Here is a 17,642-nt window from a genome sequence, read left to right as displayed (position 1 = left end):
ATGACAACAAGATGAAACGGGGTCATTTTTAGGGGTGGGGAATCCTGGACCGGGTAGGCAAATTTGGGCTTAGGTAGGGGCAGATTTTGGATGGATTTTTGGGCTAAAATTAGTCTAATTTCAATTAAAAGCCCCTTTTTAAATGACCTCTTTTTATTCCTTTTCTTTTGTTTTTTTCCTTTTCATTAATTAAAAACCTAAATTAAACTAATTACCTAATCACAATAATTATAAAAACTGCTCAATCCTAAATTAAAAGAGAAAAATTAATAATTTAAAAATTAAAAAAGGTACAAATATAAATGGGCCATATTTTTGTTTTCATTTTTAATAAAACAAATAATTAACTAATTAATCCTAGAAATGTAAAAACAAAACCAAAATGCAATGCATGGTATTTTTGTCATTTTCGTGATTTTAATAAAAATTAAACGTGCACCAAAATGCAAACAATTAATAAAAAATCCTATAAAATTCATATAAAATGGCAAATAATTGAAAAAATTTATTTTCTTGGATTTTATAGGAGTAATTCATATAGGGCAATTTTGAGTTGGAGGATACAACAAAATGATCTCTCCTCTCAACTGTCTAAATTGTTCTACACCATCGTCATAGCTATGGATCCACCAATACCAAGCCATATGCAAATTGACTCAACTGAAAATCATCCACAACGCAAATCTTTTTTACAAACACTCACATCCAACTCAAACCTACCAATTTACATTTCAAATACACAAGTTGTCAACACATCTGTTGATTTAATAGATGAAACCAACAATGAATATGACTCTGATTACTTCATACCCCTAACAGCGGATGACAAAGCTCGACTATACACTCCTTGGCAAAATTCTATTATAGTTAAGGTTTTTGGTCGAATAGTGGGACACCAACTGCTAAAGGCAAAACTAATGACTACTTGGCAACCCACAGAGGAAATTCATCTCATCGATTTGGGATGTAAAATCAAATTTTGATATGAGGAAAATACGCATAAGGCTCTTCACGAAGGGCCTTGGTTGATCTTGAACCATTTCTTATCGATTTTTCACTGGGAACCCAAGTTTATTACCTCCAATGCCCAACTAACGTATGCTGCTCTTTGGGCACGTTTACCAGAATTACCTACTGAGTTTTATGTCTTCCAAATCCTATAAAAAATAGGGAACAAGATCGGAAAGCTATTAAAAGTTGATACTTGTACTATTTCTACTACACGAGGCAGGTATGCAAGAATATGCAAGAAAAACCTCTTAAAACTCATGTCCATCTACGCACCCACAAACAAATACTTCTCTATGAAGGACTCAGCCTCCTCTGTACTAGGTGTGGCAGGTTTGGCCATGCTAGTTGGAGCTGTCAATATTCCCAAACACCACCCCTAAACTCGATAACACCACTAACCGCCACTACTTCCCATACAGACCCTCCATTACCTATTCCATCATCAAAATACTCTGAGTGGAAAACTGTAAGCTTTCCAAAACGAACAAATACCAAACACAACAAAACACACATACACAGCCCAACAAGAGGACACTCAAATCCACCCCAGTCGGCATATACAAGCATAGGTAAGGAAGTGGCCACGCCAATCGCTAAGGTAAGAACAGGTATGCCTGCAAACCCTAATCCAATAGTGAATACTAAAATTTTTGCAGAACTCATAAATCTGGACCCTACAGAACAATATGGACATCAAGGGCATGGGCCCATCACAAATCCATGCACTCGCAAATCGAGCCCACAGACAGTAGCAGCTGATCCAATGGACCCTGGCCCATTAAAAAATAAAACGAATTACATTAGCACTAATGACACGCTTATTAAAGAAAATTTAAATAAGGTTACTAACAACCCTCTTAATACTTCACTACATACAAACAACTACAATTCACCAAATATTACGGATGAGGTTACCCCTAAAGAAGACCTAATGGATCTTCACATCCCCAACCCTTCTCCCACGTTACCCAGTACAGCTGGACAGCCAAACTCCACTACTACTCCTACAAACGACACATTAGCCATGCACACTGACATTACACAAACAAAATCCACCAAATCTTTCTCTGACCACTTAAAATCTGTCTCACTGCATACCACCCTAAATGGGTCAATCGCTACATTACCTTCCTCTTCTCAACTACACTCTTATCCATCTCCCCTGCCAAGTAATCATACCACTCCATGTGACACAAAATTATCAACCCTAAACCTTACGCCTAATCCACCCTGTGTTCCATTCATCAACCCTGTTGATAACAATACACCACAAGACCTTAAGATACAGGAACACAACACCCCAAACCCCAATATAAACACCACTACCACCTCGGAACACCATGCAACGACCTTGGTACACCACATTCAGAAAAACTATCAACTCAACCACACCATTGATCTACACCTCACAACCCAACCACACCATTGATCTACACCTCCCAAACGCCACCATTTGATTACCCTCTCCAGTCATGGCTAGAGATGGGACTTCAAGGCTACTCACTCATCTTCACGATGGAACTCAACAACCAAGAGATGATTCTTCTAGTTCAAAACCCAACACACCTAGCGGTGATTGTTACAGAGGGGATGAGGGTAGGGATGGAGGCAGTAGCTCAAACCCAATGGTCCAACATCAACACACCTCTACTGTTGGATCAGACGAGGGCCTCGACCTCAACCCACTCACCTTGGGCACATCTAATCACTCCACCTCTTCACAGCTTCCATCAGGTTCTAGGGACGCTTCCTTTCTACCCTCAACGTCACACGGGAATTATATATGCACCTTGGTTTCAACACATGAACACATTCTCCCCATCGGAGATGATTCTATCACCAACACAAGAACCACTTTCTCCTCTCTTCAGTCCACCAATGACACCACCTCCATCGCCCAACGAACTAGGAGACCAAATAAGGTTGGAATTAGCTCAAATAATCGAGGAAATACGAGAAACACGAACAGAGTTCATTTGGCTCAATGGTCTTGCCTCTACAAACTCAAAGAACAGTACACAAAAAAATTCATTCTGAAATCCCCCCCCCGATCTCATCACATGCAGCGTCAACATCAGGGTAAATCAAGATCCATAGGAGGGAAAATACTCCTATGGTGATCAACCCTGAAATTGAACACTACTCCACCACAGACCTCTCAAGTGTCTCTAGAGGGATAACTGATGTAGCTGATCTAGATATACCACAAAAACCCCAACCTATCATGAATCTGATCATTTGGATCTATGAGGGGTAGATCTGGCCGAGTGTTACTTGGTATCATTGGCAAAAGTCGAGGATAATTGGGTGTATGGGACCATGATCCGGAATTGCGGGGCCTAACGTAAATGGGTATGTATATATGCTCAAGTACCACGCTTTATATGTGGTAATATCCTCCTTTGAGGAAGGAATCACTATTTCTTTACTGTCCCATTTACAATCCTCCTTTATTTGCTTGAACTCGGCCTTGGTCACCAAACCAACATATTGAGACATGGGCTCGCATCGGCCAGGTGTCGAAACAAATTTTTCGATTTTGAAATCGGATGTTATCTCACACGGGGGGGATGCATTCCTCGATACGAGGTGGCATTACCGATTTACTCTTAGTTGATCGAGAAGATGAAGGAGCTTTTTCTTTTTGAGAAACAAATTTAGAAGTTTTAGCCATCGATATGTGTTAGATCCTAGAAGATGAAGACTGTTGCTAGTGAAGAGAAAGGAGAGCTCAAGGAAATTGAAAAAGGCTAAATGAGACTTTGAAAACAATATGGGAATGAAGTTTGTAAGGTTGTAGAATATGTCTATTTTTAAAGGTCATTTAAGCGTGCTGAGGAAGCTAAAAGGCCGACCCTCAGTCGCCTCCAATGAATGATTTTGGGAATCATACAAAAACAACTTTTTCAGTCGCTTCAACCGATAATGTCACAATATTGGCATCGGGTTAGAGGCACCAAGGGTTAATTCATTAAAAATCATAAAGGGCAACCTATAAGTCGAGTTCGAGCAGAATATTCTCTCGATTACAAAGCCCAGGGCTATCTGAGTTTGAGGAATTTCTCACTCAAAGAATGTGAAAAGGCCTAAGGGTTATCCTTATTACAATTTCAAGCAAATATCCGCTCGATTACTAAGACCAAGGGCTACCTGAGTTAAAGAAATTTTCCATTCAGGGACTGCAAGGAAATCTAGGGATTTACTTCATCTCGAGATCTCGCTCTCACCTAAATCGGGTTCGAGAAAACCAAACTGACATTTAAGCTCAGCTCAAAGATTAACAAGAACCTCGAGGAGTATTGTATTGATCAATTAAAAACCTAAGGGTTTGTCATGTCCTAAGCCCGATATTCGGGCTAGTCATTGAAATTACAAAATCAAGTCTTCTACAAATGAAGATAGAATAAAATTCAGCATGGGCCCAAAAATGATACAAAGGGATCCTTTTATACTTCCAAGAAATAATTACAAAGTATAACTACGCACCCACGAAGGGTACTTACACAGGAACAAAGAAGAGAAAAACGAAAGCCAATGATCCTAGTTCACTTTTAGTTCCACGACCTCGAGCATTGTCCCCGGAGGTCCTCTTCTCGAGGGCACCATTTCTGATCTTTGGAAACATTTGGTAGTAGGTCGTCGATAAATATCATTACATATCCAGCCTCCGAGATTGATCATTCCGTTGAAGTTTTGGGCCATAATACTTTATGAAAAAACAAGCAAAAGGAAAAAACCAAAAGGGGTTGCAAGACGCACGAGCAACAATACATGAATGTTCATAGTCAGAACTCTATTCCGTTGTGGGATGCAAAAGTTACTAGATAATAGTGTCACCTTATTCCATGGAAAGCAAAATGAATGAAGCGCCACACCAGGTTGAAAAGAGAGATGAGCAGCAATGTAAAGTTCTCATATCTTCTGATACGGGAAGGATTCGGTGCCTTTCTCTCATTGACTCGAGCCAAAGCTTCGAGAAAGGAAGCCTTGACGTAACTGGTAAAGTTTCTTCCATATGACCTTGTGGTCACAGATTTGAACCATAGAAATAGGTGATTAGAGGAAGGGATGCTGAAGGAAAAGGACTAAAAGTAGATGAAGAAGGAATAAATGTAGTTTGTGTTCAGTTGAGTGACTTCTTACTTATAGGAAACTAACGATGCAACCAGCGGTGCAAGTGGCCGACAAAGGCTTAAACGCATTGAACATTTTAGGGAAGCACACTGACATGACATTTTCGGTCATTTCAAATGCCTACGTCACGGTCTTGACATCATCGCAAGTGGCTCGGGAAGATCGAGGTTTGAAACGTTTCATATCATTTCACTCTAAGAAATGGGGGTACTATTTGTATACGCTCAAAATGAAGGAGCCCGATTTCGAGGTCTTAAGTTGGACTTTGAGTCCGAGTCCGAGTTCGGGCAACTCGAAATGGAGGTCGGACTCGGCTGAGGGACACCTACCTCGAGAAAGTTGATCGAAGGCCTGGCACGACCTTTATCTAGGGCAACACAATCTCGAAGTCAATCAAGAAATAGCGGAAATTTCTCAATTGCTCGTAAACTAGGGCATAAATTAAAGGATAAGATTTGTATGAAATGGTACGGGTCCGTACTAGGTTGTTATACACTTGTACCAATAGAATTCTTTACCACAATTAAGAATGTACTATATTAGGGTTTTCCTCCTCCTATATAAAGGGGACCCCAATCATTTTGTAAGGATATGTCACATTATTCACTACAATAGAACATTTTACTCTTCTTTCCTTGTTTACCGTGCTCAACAATTATTCTTCAGCTTTATTGCATTTACTTTATTGTTCATACTTTGTTCTTAGCTGGCCTCGAGGTCCTGGGATATCCATGCTCGAGGCCCCTATTGCTCTAACAACATTAATTTGGTTCATCATTTCTTCTTATTTAAGCTTATGATTACTTGTATTATTACTAGTATTAGAATACATCACATATCTTTAAAACCATAAATTATCTTTAATTGTTACTCATATTTTTTTAGGTAATCGCACGACTTTTTGTTAGTCGCTTTCTGATGTTTAAGAGCTCACTCTGGTTCGAGGAGCGTTGTCTTACCAGGCCCGGTGGGGAACACACCATTCGGCCCCTGCTATGAGAAGTCCCCGGCTTCGATTATGATCCCATGCAATCATTTCTTCGCTTCGTTTGACCCACCGGAAAATTGGGGTATATATTATACTCGGTTTTACCCATATACACACTACAAATGGTATAATTACTAAAAACATTCTAGCAAACGAATTTGGGTTCAAGATTAATAGAATTATATCAAGCGCGTCTTTAGGAGTTAGTTCATGATTAATTCCGATATTGTGGGATTCATTAGCCTAGGTTTTTAGCACATGCAACCGCGACTTCAAATAATATCAGTGTTATTTCCTTTATTTAGTTTCTTATACTTGTTGAAACTCTATCTGAAAGCAAAACTGCCGTATTTGCAAACCCTCGTAAACACACACACAAAAAAAAAAAAAAAACATATGGAGGAATTAATTATCTTGTATCAAATGAGTTGAAGAGCCCTTGCATTTAGGCGCTACAGCTGCTACAACTCAGAAAAACATCCTTCTCAAGATGGTGCATGGAATTCTGAAGAAATTGCCGGAAGATGTGTTTATTCATATACTTTTGAAGCTTCCGGTAAAATCTCTTATCCGATTTAAATGCATCTCTAAAACATGGTACATTCTAATGGAATCGTCCACATTCATCAACCTTCATCTCAACCACGCTATAAATGCGAAAGACGAATTCATTGTCTTCAAGCTCTCTTTTCAAGAAGATCCCTTCCAACATAAAACTATCTTGTCTTTTCTATTCGGTGATGATGATGATGATTATCTTACCCCTGTTTCACCAGATCTGGATGTGCCATATCTGACATCCACTTTTAGCAGCAACTATGATCAACTTATTGGCCCTTGCCAAGGTTTGATAGCTTTGATAAATATTGTTGACACCGTCTTATTTAATCCAGCTACTAGAAATTATAGATTGGTACCACCATGTCCTTTTCCGGTTCCAAAAGGTTTCCGTCGTTACGTTGATGGTATTGGGTTTGGCTTTGACTCACTTGCGAATGAGTACAAAATTGTTATGATTTCCGAAGTTTAAAATGATCCTCCTTACTGAGATCCATTTACGAGGGAGGCAAGAGTTGAGGTTTATGATATGAGCACGGATTCCTGGAAAGAAATGGAGAACGTTGATCAAGAATTGCCCAGGGTTTATTGGGCTCCTTGTTCTCTGGTATTTTACAAGAGGGCTTGTCATTGGCTTGCAATTGCACCAAAAGACAAATTGACAATTCTTTGTTTTGATATGAGCACAGAGGCTTTTTACAATATTAATATGCCTAATACTTGCAATTCCTAGAACGGGCCGCGCTATGGCCTAGTGGTCTTAAACGAGTCTATAACAATGATTCGTTACCCTAATCCAAAACCTGAGTATGATCCAACACAGGATTTAATGCAGATATGGATAATGAAAGAGTACGGTGTATATGAGTCTTGGATCGAAAAATACACAGTTAGACCTTTTCTTATTGAATCCCCATTAGCAATTTGGAAGGATTGTTTGATGCTTTTCCAAAGCAGAAAAGGGGTTTTGATTTCCTATGATCTTAAGTTTGATAAAGTCAAGGAATTAGATTTAAATGGTTGTCCTGGAAGCTTGAGAGCTATAAGTTTCAAAGAAAGCTTGATACAAATTCCACGTGGCACCGAGCACAGTACTCAAGTTCGAAATTTTTAGAGAAGGTACAACTCTTCAATTTTAAATTGATAAAATAGCACTTTATTTTCGATAGAATTTTCTTCATCGAGATTTGACAGTATTTTTGTAGCTAGCTTCTTCATTGAGTTATTCTGGCTCTGCATGTGTTGGCCCAAGAATAGGTGAAGTTTTGAAGAATGACAAATGAATTCAGTAATGGACCAGGTCCATCTTGTGAAGCACAGTCATGATCAACCTATACATGCGAGATGCACGTGAAAGAGATAAGTCCTACTGATCAAGCAACAATATCTCCTGATCTGATCGAAAAGGTTACATATTGGAAAGGGAGAAAGTCTCCTTATATGAAGAGAACACAATCCGGATAAAGATAGTATTGGAGTTTGAGATCTTCAAGGACTCAACTACGATAGAAGATCAGCAATTGAGTCCCAATCAAAGTTTGATTACTAACCTATTAAATGACAGTGATTGTTCTCTTTTATAGGGATTGCACAAACGCAGAAGTTAAATTAAATTGAGAGCAAATAGCAAGGCGATTTTGCAAGCAATTTATGGAAGATTTGAGGGTGCACTCCTGAAGCTACTTGAACGAGATAGAAGAACCAATTCCATTGTGTCTTTCTTTTATTCTAGTTCGATTGTAGCAGGTGGTTTAAAGTTGTACCTTTCAGCTTTCATAGAAGCAATTGTATTAGGTACTTAGAGTGTTCAAGTTATAAGCTAACTTGAAGTTGTCGCAACAGTTGAGGCTATGTGCTACAACGGGATTAGAGTTAATCCTTAGGTTTACAAAGAGTTTTTGTGAATGCTATTTTGGCTCAGTGATTTTAGTGGAAGTTTGGGAAAATCCTACTGAGTAATAGGTCGTGGTTTTTTCTCCTTTTGAGCCAGGTGTTTTCTACGTAAAAATATATGTGTTCTTTATTTTACGTACTTATTATTACGCAAATAGTAGTAGTTAGAACACGTAGAAGAACTAGGTTCTTCTAGAGTGAAAATTGGGTACCACACAAATCACCCTCCCCCCTCCTCTTGTGTTGTATTGACGTTTAGAACATCAAATTGTATCAGAGCAGGTTATTCTTGAAGAGGCTAACACCTTAGGAAAAGATCAACATGAGTGCACCACCTGGGAACTGGGAAGGGTAATCCACTGGTAGGCCTCCACTTTTCAATGGTCAGTACTATTCTTGGTGGAAGAAAAGGATGAGGGATCACATCATAGGAGAAGACTATGAACTCTGGGTTATAGTCACTGATGGTCCTCTAGCAACTACAACGAAGAATGCTGAAGGAGTGGATGTGCCAAAGACAAGAGCTGACTGCACTGCTGAAGACCTGAAGAAGTGGGGAGAAAAATGCCAAGGCCATGAAATGGCTTGTGTGTGGACTAGGTCCAGATGAGTACAGTAGAATTCAAAGTTGTACCACTGCTATGGAAATATGGGATACTTTGCAAGTGGCTCATGAGGGAACACCTCAAGTGAAGAGGTCCAGAGGAACACTATTGTATTCTCAATATGAGAATTTCACCATGAAGGAAAGAGAAACCATCCAAGAGATTCACCACACTGACAAATGAACTTAAGTCTCTTAGAAGGGTTATTCTTGAAGAAGGCAAAGTTGAGAAGATTTTGACAAGGGTTTTGCCAGTCTTTTGGGAAAGCAAAATCACTGCTATTCAGGAATCAAAGAATATTGCTACCCTCAAACTGGATAAACTAATTAGAAACCTTACTGCCTATGAATTGAGAAGGCAAACCATGAAAATGGATGCACCGAAGAAGAAAAGAAGTCTTGCTCTCAGAATTGCTGAAGGCTCAGATCTGGAGGATGATGAAATGGCTATGATCACAAGAAATTTCAAAAAGTACCTGATGAGAGGAAAGGGTTCTTCAAGAGGTACAACATTCAACAAACCAAGGGCTCCTGAGAAACAGACCAATGAGGGTTGCTACAAGTGTGGTAAGACTGATCATATGATCAAGAATTGTCCTCAATGGGAAATTGAGTGGAAGAAGGAGAGGGCTGAACTAAGGAACGGGAAGAAGGAACAGGTTCAACCAAAAAGGAAGAAAGGATCAATAAAGGCTATGGTTGCTGCCTAGGGAGAAACATCAGATGAAGACTCAAAAGATGAAGCTGGAGATGAACAAGCACTTATGGACATCGGAGAATCAGATGATGAACAAGAGGTAAGTATTCTTCATCTTAAAGACAAGATTAAATTCCTGTCTAAAGAAAGGTTGTCTGAACTACTGCTAGACTTTATTGATGAGTCTGTGAAAATTAACAATGAGAAGGAAGAGTTGTCTAAGGAATGTGTGATCCTAAAATCCAAGTGCAAAATCTAGAATCTAGGGCTAATGAGAGTGAAAGCAAAAATGTTGAGTTGAAGAACCAGGTTCTTGAACTTGACACTAGTGTCCTAGAACATAGGTCTGAGAACTTAAAATTGAAACTAGGAACAGGAAAGAAGAAAGCTGATCACACACATCTCACCCTAGAAGAAAACTTAGGAAAAATGAAGGATGAGCTGTATAAGAAGGATGAGCAGATAAGAATATTAAAAGAAGATCTAGGGAAGGTAATACATGAATTAGACATAGCTTGTAAATAGAACAAGGCTTCTGATGCACTCTCCTGGCTATAAGAACATCACAGTAGCAACAAAAGAGGACTTAGTTATGGGACTCAAGCACGTAAATGGGATCCTAAAAGCAAGTACCTCACTCTTCCTGAGAACAAAATCTGCACACATTGTGGCAAGATCGGTCATTGCAAAAATGAATACAATGCAAAAGAAAAGGCCAGTCAAAAGAACAAAGCTTTTGTTCAAGAAAAAAATAGGCTGCCTGGGTGGGCTAGAAGAAATCTGATTTATCCCTTTGCCTATAGAAAGGGACCTAAAATAGTTTGGTTTCCTAAGACTAACCCCTGATTTCTTTTTACAGCTCAAAGTGAATGAAAGTAGCCAAATATGGTACATGGATAGTGACTGCTTAAAGCATATGACTGGAAGCAAGAACCAGTTCCTTTCTCGTGAGGACTTAAAGGGAGGTAATGTCTCCTTTGGAAATGGGATGAAAAGTGAGATTATTGGGGTTGGAAAGGTAGGTTAAACAGACTCTCACTCCATTGAGAATGTCTACTTGATAGATGGCTTGAAATACAGCCTGATCAGTGTGTCACAACTATGTGACAAAGGTAACCTTGTAGCATTCACCTCTACTAAATGTTTTGTGATTAACCTTACTACTGATAAGATTGTTTTGCAGGGAAAAAGAGTTAACAATATTTACATTGTAGATTTGTCTACTCTCTCAAAAAATGAACTAACCTGCATGAGTGTGCTGGATAATGATCCCCTCCTGTGGCACAAAAGACTTGGTCATGCTAGTCTAAATCAGCTAAACAAATTAGTCTCTAAGGACTTGGTGATAGGGTTACTTAACATCAAGTTCAAGGAAGACAAAGTTTGTGAGGCTTGTGCAAGGGGGAAGCAGGTAAGATCATCCTTCAAAAGAAAGAAAATGGTAGGCACAACCAAGTCGTTGGAACTGGTCCATATGGATCTGTGTGGTCCAATGAGAACCATAAGCAGAGGTGTAAAGAAATACGTAATGGTACTTGTTGATGATTATTCTAGATTTACCTGGGTACTATTTCTAACATCTAAAGATGAATCATTTGACTTGTTTACTGCCTTTGTTAGAAAAACTCAGAAATAATTATGAAATCAACTTGCATTATTAGGTCTGATCACGGAACTGAATTTGAAAATGCTAAGTATACCGAATTCTATGATGAAAATGGTATAGATCATAACTTCTCTGCCCCTAGGACTCCTCAACAAAATGGAGTAGTTGAAAGAAAGAACAGGACTCTTGAAGGCATGGCTAGGACTATGCTTCTTTCTAGTAAACTGTCCCATAGCTTCTGGGCAGAGGCTATAAACACTGCATGTTACATTATCAATAGATGCATGACTATACCTCTTGTAGAGAAGACTTCCTATGAGTTACTTAAAGGGAGAAAACCAAATATATCCCATCTTAGGGCTTTTGAATGCAAGTTCTTTGTGCACAATAATGGTAAAGACTCCCTAGGTAAGTTTGATCCCAAAAGTAATGAGAGAGTATTCTTCACATAGCAAAGCATATAAAGTGTTCAATAAAAGAACTTTGTGTATAGAAGAAAGTGTACATGTAGTATTTGATGAAACTAACATTCCTTCTGAGAGATAGGAACATTAAGATGAAGCCATTGGATTGGTAAAGGATTTGACTGAAACCTCAGCACAAGTCAAAGTGGCACCAAAAGAAGGAACATGTGATGGAGCATGTTCTTCCATCCAGGGCAACCTGACAGGGGGAACTAATCAAAGAGGATTGAAATAAATCCCCTAAAAGAACCTGTTCATGACCCTGTTCCTCAGCAACAGAACATGGGAGAAACATCTAGTAGAAACCAGTTGGTTGTGAAACCTCACAAGTATCAAAGTTCTCATAATGTTGAGAACATTATCACTGATCCAACATCTGGAGTCAAAACTAGATCACAATTAAAGAATCTGTGTGCTTTTGATGCCTTTTTATCTTTTATTGAACCTAAAAATGTTGTTGAGGCTTTGTAGGATGCAGATTGGGTGAATGCAATGCAGGATGAACTCAATCATTTTGAAAGAAGTCAAGTTTGGCATCTAGTTCCAAGACCCAAGGACATATCAGTTATTTGTAAAAAATGGGTCTTCAGAAATAAACTTGATGAAGATGGAACAGTTACAAGAAACAAGGCAAGACTGGCGGTCAAAAGTTATAGCCAAGAGGAGGGCATAGATTATGATGAGACTTTTGCTCCAATTGCAAGACTAGAGGCAATCAGACTCCTAAGAGCCTTTGCAACACACATGTAATTCACTCTTCATCAGATGGATATCAAAAGTGCCTTCCTGAATGGCTACTTGAAAGAAAAAGTGTTTGTGAAACAACCTCCAGGGTTTGAGAGCAAGGAATGTCCAGAGCATGTGTACAAGTTAGATAAGGCTCTCTATAGACTCAAGCAAGCCTCAAGAGCATGGTATGAACGACTGTCCAAATTTCTATTGGAACATGGTTACAAAAGAGATAAAATTAACAGTACCTTATTCTTAAGGGAAAAAGGTAAGGATCTCCTTGTGGTACAAATATATGTTGATGACATAATCTTTGGAGCCACCATTGATAAGCTAAGTAAGGATTTTGCAAAACTAATAGGGAGTGAGTTTGAAATAAGTATGATGGGTGAGCTTAATTTTATCTTAGGCTTACAGATCAAACAAAGTCCTAATGGAACCATGATCCATCACTAAAAGTATACAAAAGAGCTTATCAAAAAGTTTAAAATGTAAGAATCAAAAGAAATAGATACACCCATTGCAACTGCCACTAAATTAGACATTGATGAACCTGGTTCATTAGTCGATCAAAAGTTGTATAGGGGTATGATTGGTTCACTCTTGTATCTTACTGCCAGCACACCTGATATTGTTTACAGTGTAGGGCTTTGTGCTCATTTTCAGGCCAATCCAAAAGAGTCTCACTTGACTGCTGTCAAGAGGATACTAAGATATTTGAAAGGCACTACTGATCTGTATCTTTGGTACCCCAAAGGTAGTAATTTCAATCTAGTAGGATATGTTGATGCTGATTATGCAGGTTTCTTAGTGGATAGGAAGAGTACCTCAGGTATGGAAAACTTCCTTGGTTCATGTCTTGTGTCATGGGCTACTAAAAAGCAAAATTCAGTGGCCTTATCTACTGCTGAAGCTGAGTATGTTGTTGTTGCTTCTTGTTGTGCTCAATTGCTATAGATTAAATAGCAGATGGTAGATTTTGGAATTGAAGTTGGTTGCACTCTTATATTATGTGATAACACTATTGTTATAAGTATGACAAAGAACCCTGTTCATTATAAGAGGACAAAGCACATAGATGTTAAGCACCACTTCTTAAGAGATAACTATGAAAAAGGTTTGATCTCCATAGAATTTTGTACTACTGATAAGCAAATTGCTGACATCTTCACTAAAACATTGAGTAGAGAAAACTTTGAGAGGAACATGTTAGAATTAGGGATGATTAAGATCGCCTAATAGGTCCAGCTCAGAATGCACAATGAAAATAAAATGAAAAAAAAATTGGCTAGGAATTCTAACCTTGTGTAAATATCTAGATTAATTCTTACTTAGTTTCATACTATAATTAGTACACTCCTGTTACATGTGTTTATATGATTCACTGATCTCTTAGAAAATTTTCTCTAGTATGGCATTTGAGGCATGTTCAAGAGAGTTCTAATTGAAGAACCTGGTTCATTAGTATGGGTTCATATGAAAGCTCAGGTATGCTTTCTATACTATGCACAATTAGAAAGATTAATAATTCAATCATGAGCAGAAGTCCTATACTTGTCAAATTCCTAGAAAATTCTATCCGTTAGCATTGAACCAGTTCTGTCCATCTAGAATTCTAAACCGTAATTTTTGCCAAATATCTAGGGACGCCAAATTGATCATTAAAATTTTGGAATTTCAGTTTGATTAGACTTCTATTTGACCCCTGAAAAAGCTGTCGTTACTTATTAAATGTCTAAACTCTCTTTAAATACACACCACTTCTCCAGCCTTCTTCATAATTCCAAAACCGTCAAAAATACTTCTTCAATTCTAATTGCCCTTTTCTCCAAAATTCCCAAATTCTCTCAAGAAACGAACAATCATGTCCAACCTACAAGATCATTCTGGTACTCCTCCACCACCATCTCCCTCAAATTCATCCTCAACTACTCCACCCAGTGTATCTCCAAAACCTAGGATACGAAGACAGAAAATGCTTGCTCGAAAGACTGTAGCATCTAGGGCTCTGAGGAAGTCTTTAAATGAAAGATTGAAAGCAAGTTAAGTGAAAGAAAGTCCTGCTCAAAATTCTGACTCCAGCTCTGAGTCTGAATCCTTTCAATCTGCGACTGAGGGTGAAGGACATAGGTCTTCTGACACTGAGAAGACTCAAGAATCCCCTACTGAGGTAAGTTCATCTGTGATTGAAAACTTATTGACTAGGTTTGTTCTGGTTGGACCCATTGGGGATGTTAAGTTTCCTGAGTTGAATAGGAATGGAGGTAAAAAGAATTCTGAAAAAGAAAAAGAGAGTGAGGGTGCATGTGGTGAAGAGAGGGGAAATGGGAAGGGAGCAGTTTGCTATATGTGGGGTTGTACAAGAGAGGTTAGAAGAGAGTGGCATGAAGTCAGGGGAAAGTGGTTCTGGGGAAGTTGCTGAGGGGTTGGTTCATCTAAGCACACTTAGAAATGGACCTGTTTGTCTATTGAAGAGACCCTAGCTGATCTACTAAAAAAGGTTGGGGCAAGTTATGACCCAAAAAAACGCAGAGCTCCCACACCAAAAGCCCCAAATGTTCCCAAGCCATCCAAGAAAAGAAAAGCCTAATCTCCAACACCTACTGCCTCTTCAGTGCCTAGGGGTAGAGCCACAAGAAGCAGGGTAAAATAGAGTGAAGCTGATCTAATATTAGCCTTAGAAGAAAGTAAGAAAAAGAAAATGGATAAGGGAAAGGGGAAATATTGCAGAATCCTCGGAGGCTGTTGAGGAAGAGGAGATGGAACTGGTCCATCAAAAAAGGGGTACATTAGTGGAGGTTCCTACACCCAAGCCTAAAAAGCCTAAGTCTTCTTCCAAGAAGTCTTCCTTTGTGCCTGTGACTGCTGAACCCACACTAGCCAAGAGGAAAAGATCTGCAATGAAAGCTAAACAAACAAAAGTTTCTGATGATGATGACTGGAGTGAAGAAGAAGAAGAAGAAGAAGAAGAAGAAGAAGAAGAAGAAGAAGAAGAAGAAGAAGAAGAAGAAGAAGAAGAAGAAGAAGAAGAAGAAGAAGAAAATGAATCTGAGAAGGAACAGGACAAGCTTGCCATTTTTTGCAGAAGAAAAATTCTAAAAGGTAGATTGTTGAAGGACCTGGTGGAACCAGGGATGATGAGATTGGTAGATTCTTGAGCTACTCAGGGATGGAAGGACATGGTCCTTCAGATGGAAGGCAGGCTAGCCAGGAGCTGATTGAATTTATGGAAAATGCTGCTGTTAAAGATGGAGTTGTTAGTAGCCTGGTGAAGGGAGTTCAAGTGCAGTTTGATGCTGTGAAACCTGGAGAGATTCTGCATATACCCTCTGAAGGGTTTGATGATTATACTAGGCAAAGGTGGCCATGTCTGGACTACTTCCCTACTGCCCTTGCAATCACCAAGAGGTTCTGTGATTCTGAGGAAGTGAATGAAGCCAGGGTTGTGCAGAAAAGTGAGATGAGGCTTGAGCACAAGGTTGTGTTTGAGTTTGTCAACAAGTGCTTATTGCCAAGACAGGAGAGAAGGCACACTGCTAACTACATAGATCTGGTTCTTATGGAGTGTCTAGAGAGAGGAAAGCAAAACAACTGGCCTGCCCTCATAGTCAAACTACTGGAGAGGGTCATAAATTGTTCCAAGGCTCATACTACTCCATATGGATTCATACTAACCATAGTTCTGGTCAGGCTAAATGTGCCTCTGAAGAAATGGAAAATGGCCTCGAGTAAGGAACACTTTGGCATCAAAACTCTTCTTGCTTGTGACTATCCAGTCAATGCCATCCCAGTTGAACCTGGTTCATCTTTGAAGACACCCATCAACAGCAAAGTTAGGACTCTGGTTTAGGAATGTGCAGCTAAGGATGCTGAAATTGCTAGGCTCAAGGTTCGTATGGTTGAAGTGGAATCTGAGAGGGATGGTCTCAGAATTGAGCTTGACAAAGAAAAGGAGAAGAATGATGGAATTCTTCAGAACATGCTAAATCTTCTCCAAACTCAACCGTCCTCCAAGCCTTAGGACTCCTAGCTTCTGTCTCCTGAACTTGTCTAGTACCCTCAGTGACCCAGATTAGGAATTTTCTGTTTTTGCTCATGGTTTGGATGTTATTCTTTCTTTTTGTGGATTATTAGTGGCAACATATCTCTATCAATGACAACTGCTGTTTTCTCTTGTTTAATGTGTATTCTGACCTTGATAGTTAAATATGTTTGTTTGATTACTGATGATAGCACCATGATTGCACTTGCAGTTGCCCCAGCGGCCATGAGTATTTATTAAAATCTGGGATTCACATTGTGTTTGCAACTTTTCGATGATGCCAAAATGGGGAAGAGATATTGTTCTTTATACATTATTCTGAAATAAGTGATATTTATAACCTAATTAACTTGGTCCTTGATGATAAGTGAATTTTCTAAGTTTAGTGTTGATGGATAAGGTGAGTTCTTACAGGTCCCTTGATCAGTAAAAAGCACAGAGTTTGTCATCTTCAAAAAGGGGGAATTTGTTGACCCAAGAACAGGTGAAGTTTTGAGGAATGACAAATGAACTCAGTCATGGACCAGGTCCATCTTGTGAAGCATAGTTATGATCAATCTATACATGTGAAATGCACGTGAAGGAGATAAGTCCTACTGATCAAGCAGGAATATCTCCTAATCTGATCGAAAAGGTTGCATATTGTATAAGGGGAGAAAGCCTCCTTATATGAAGAGAACATAATCCTGATAAAGATAGTATTGGAGTTTGAGATCTTCAAGGACTCAACTACGATAGAAGATCAGCAATTGAGTTCTAATCAAACACTAATTACTAACCTATTAAATGACAGTGATTGTTCTCTTTTACAGGGATTGCACAAACGCAAAAGTTAAATTAAATTGAGAGCAAAAAGCAAGGCGATTTTGCAAGCAATTTATGCGAGATTTGAGGGTGCACTCCTGAAGCTACTTGA

The 17,642-nt window shown here is 39.0% G+C and overlaps 1 pseudogene; it reads left to right on the top strand.

The window, feature by feature from the left end:
* Nucleotides 1-6,617: 6,617 nt before the first annotated feature.
* On the top strand, nt 6,618-8,642 carry LOC104247639 (F-box protein CPR1-like; annotated as a pseudogene).
* Nucleotides 8,643-17,642: the final 9,000 nt, after the last annotated feature.

This window comes from Nicotiana sylvestris, chromosome 9 (assembly GCF_000393655.2).
Source record: "Nicotiana sylvestris chromosome 9, ASM39365v2, whole genome shotgun sequence".
NCBI classification, from domain to species: domain Eukaryota; kingdom Viridiplantae; phylum Streptophyta; class Magnoliopsida; order Solanales; family Solanaceae; genus Nicotiana; species Nicotiana sylvestris.
Note: the sequence above shows the minus strand (reverse complement) of the source record. Positions and strands in the feature narration are given on the sequence as shown.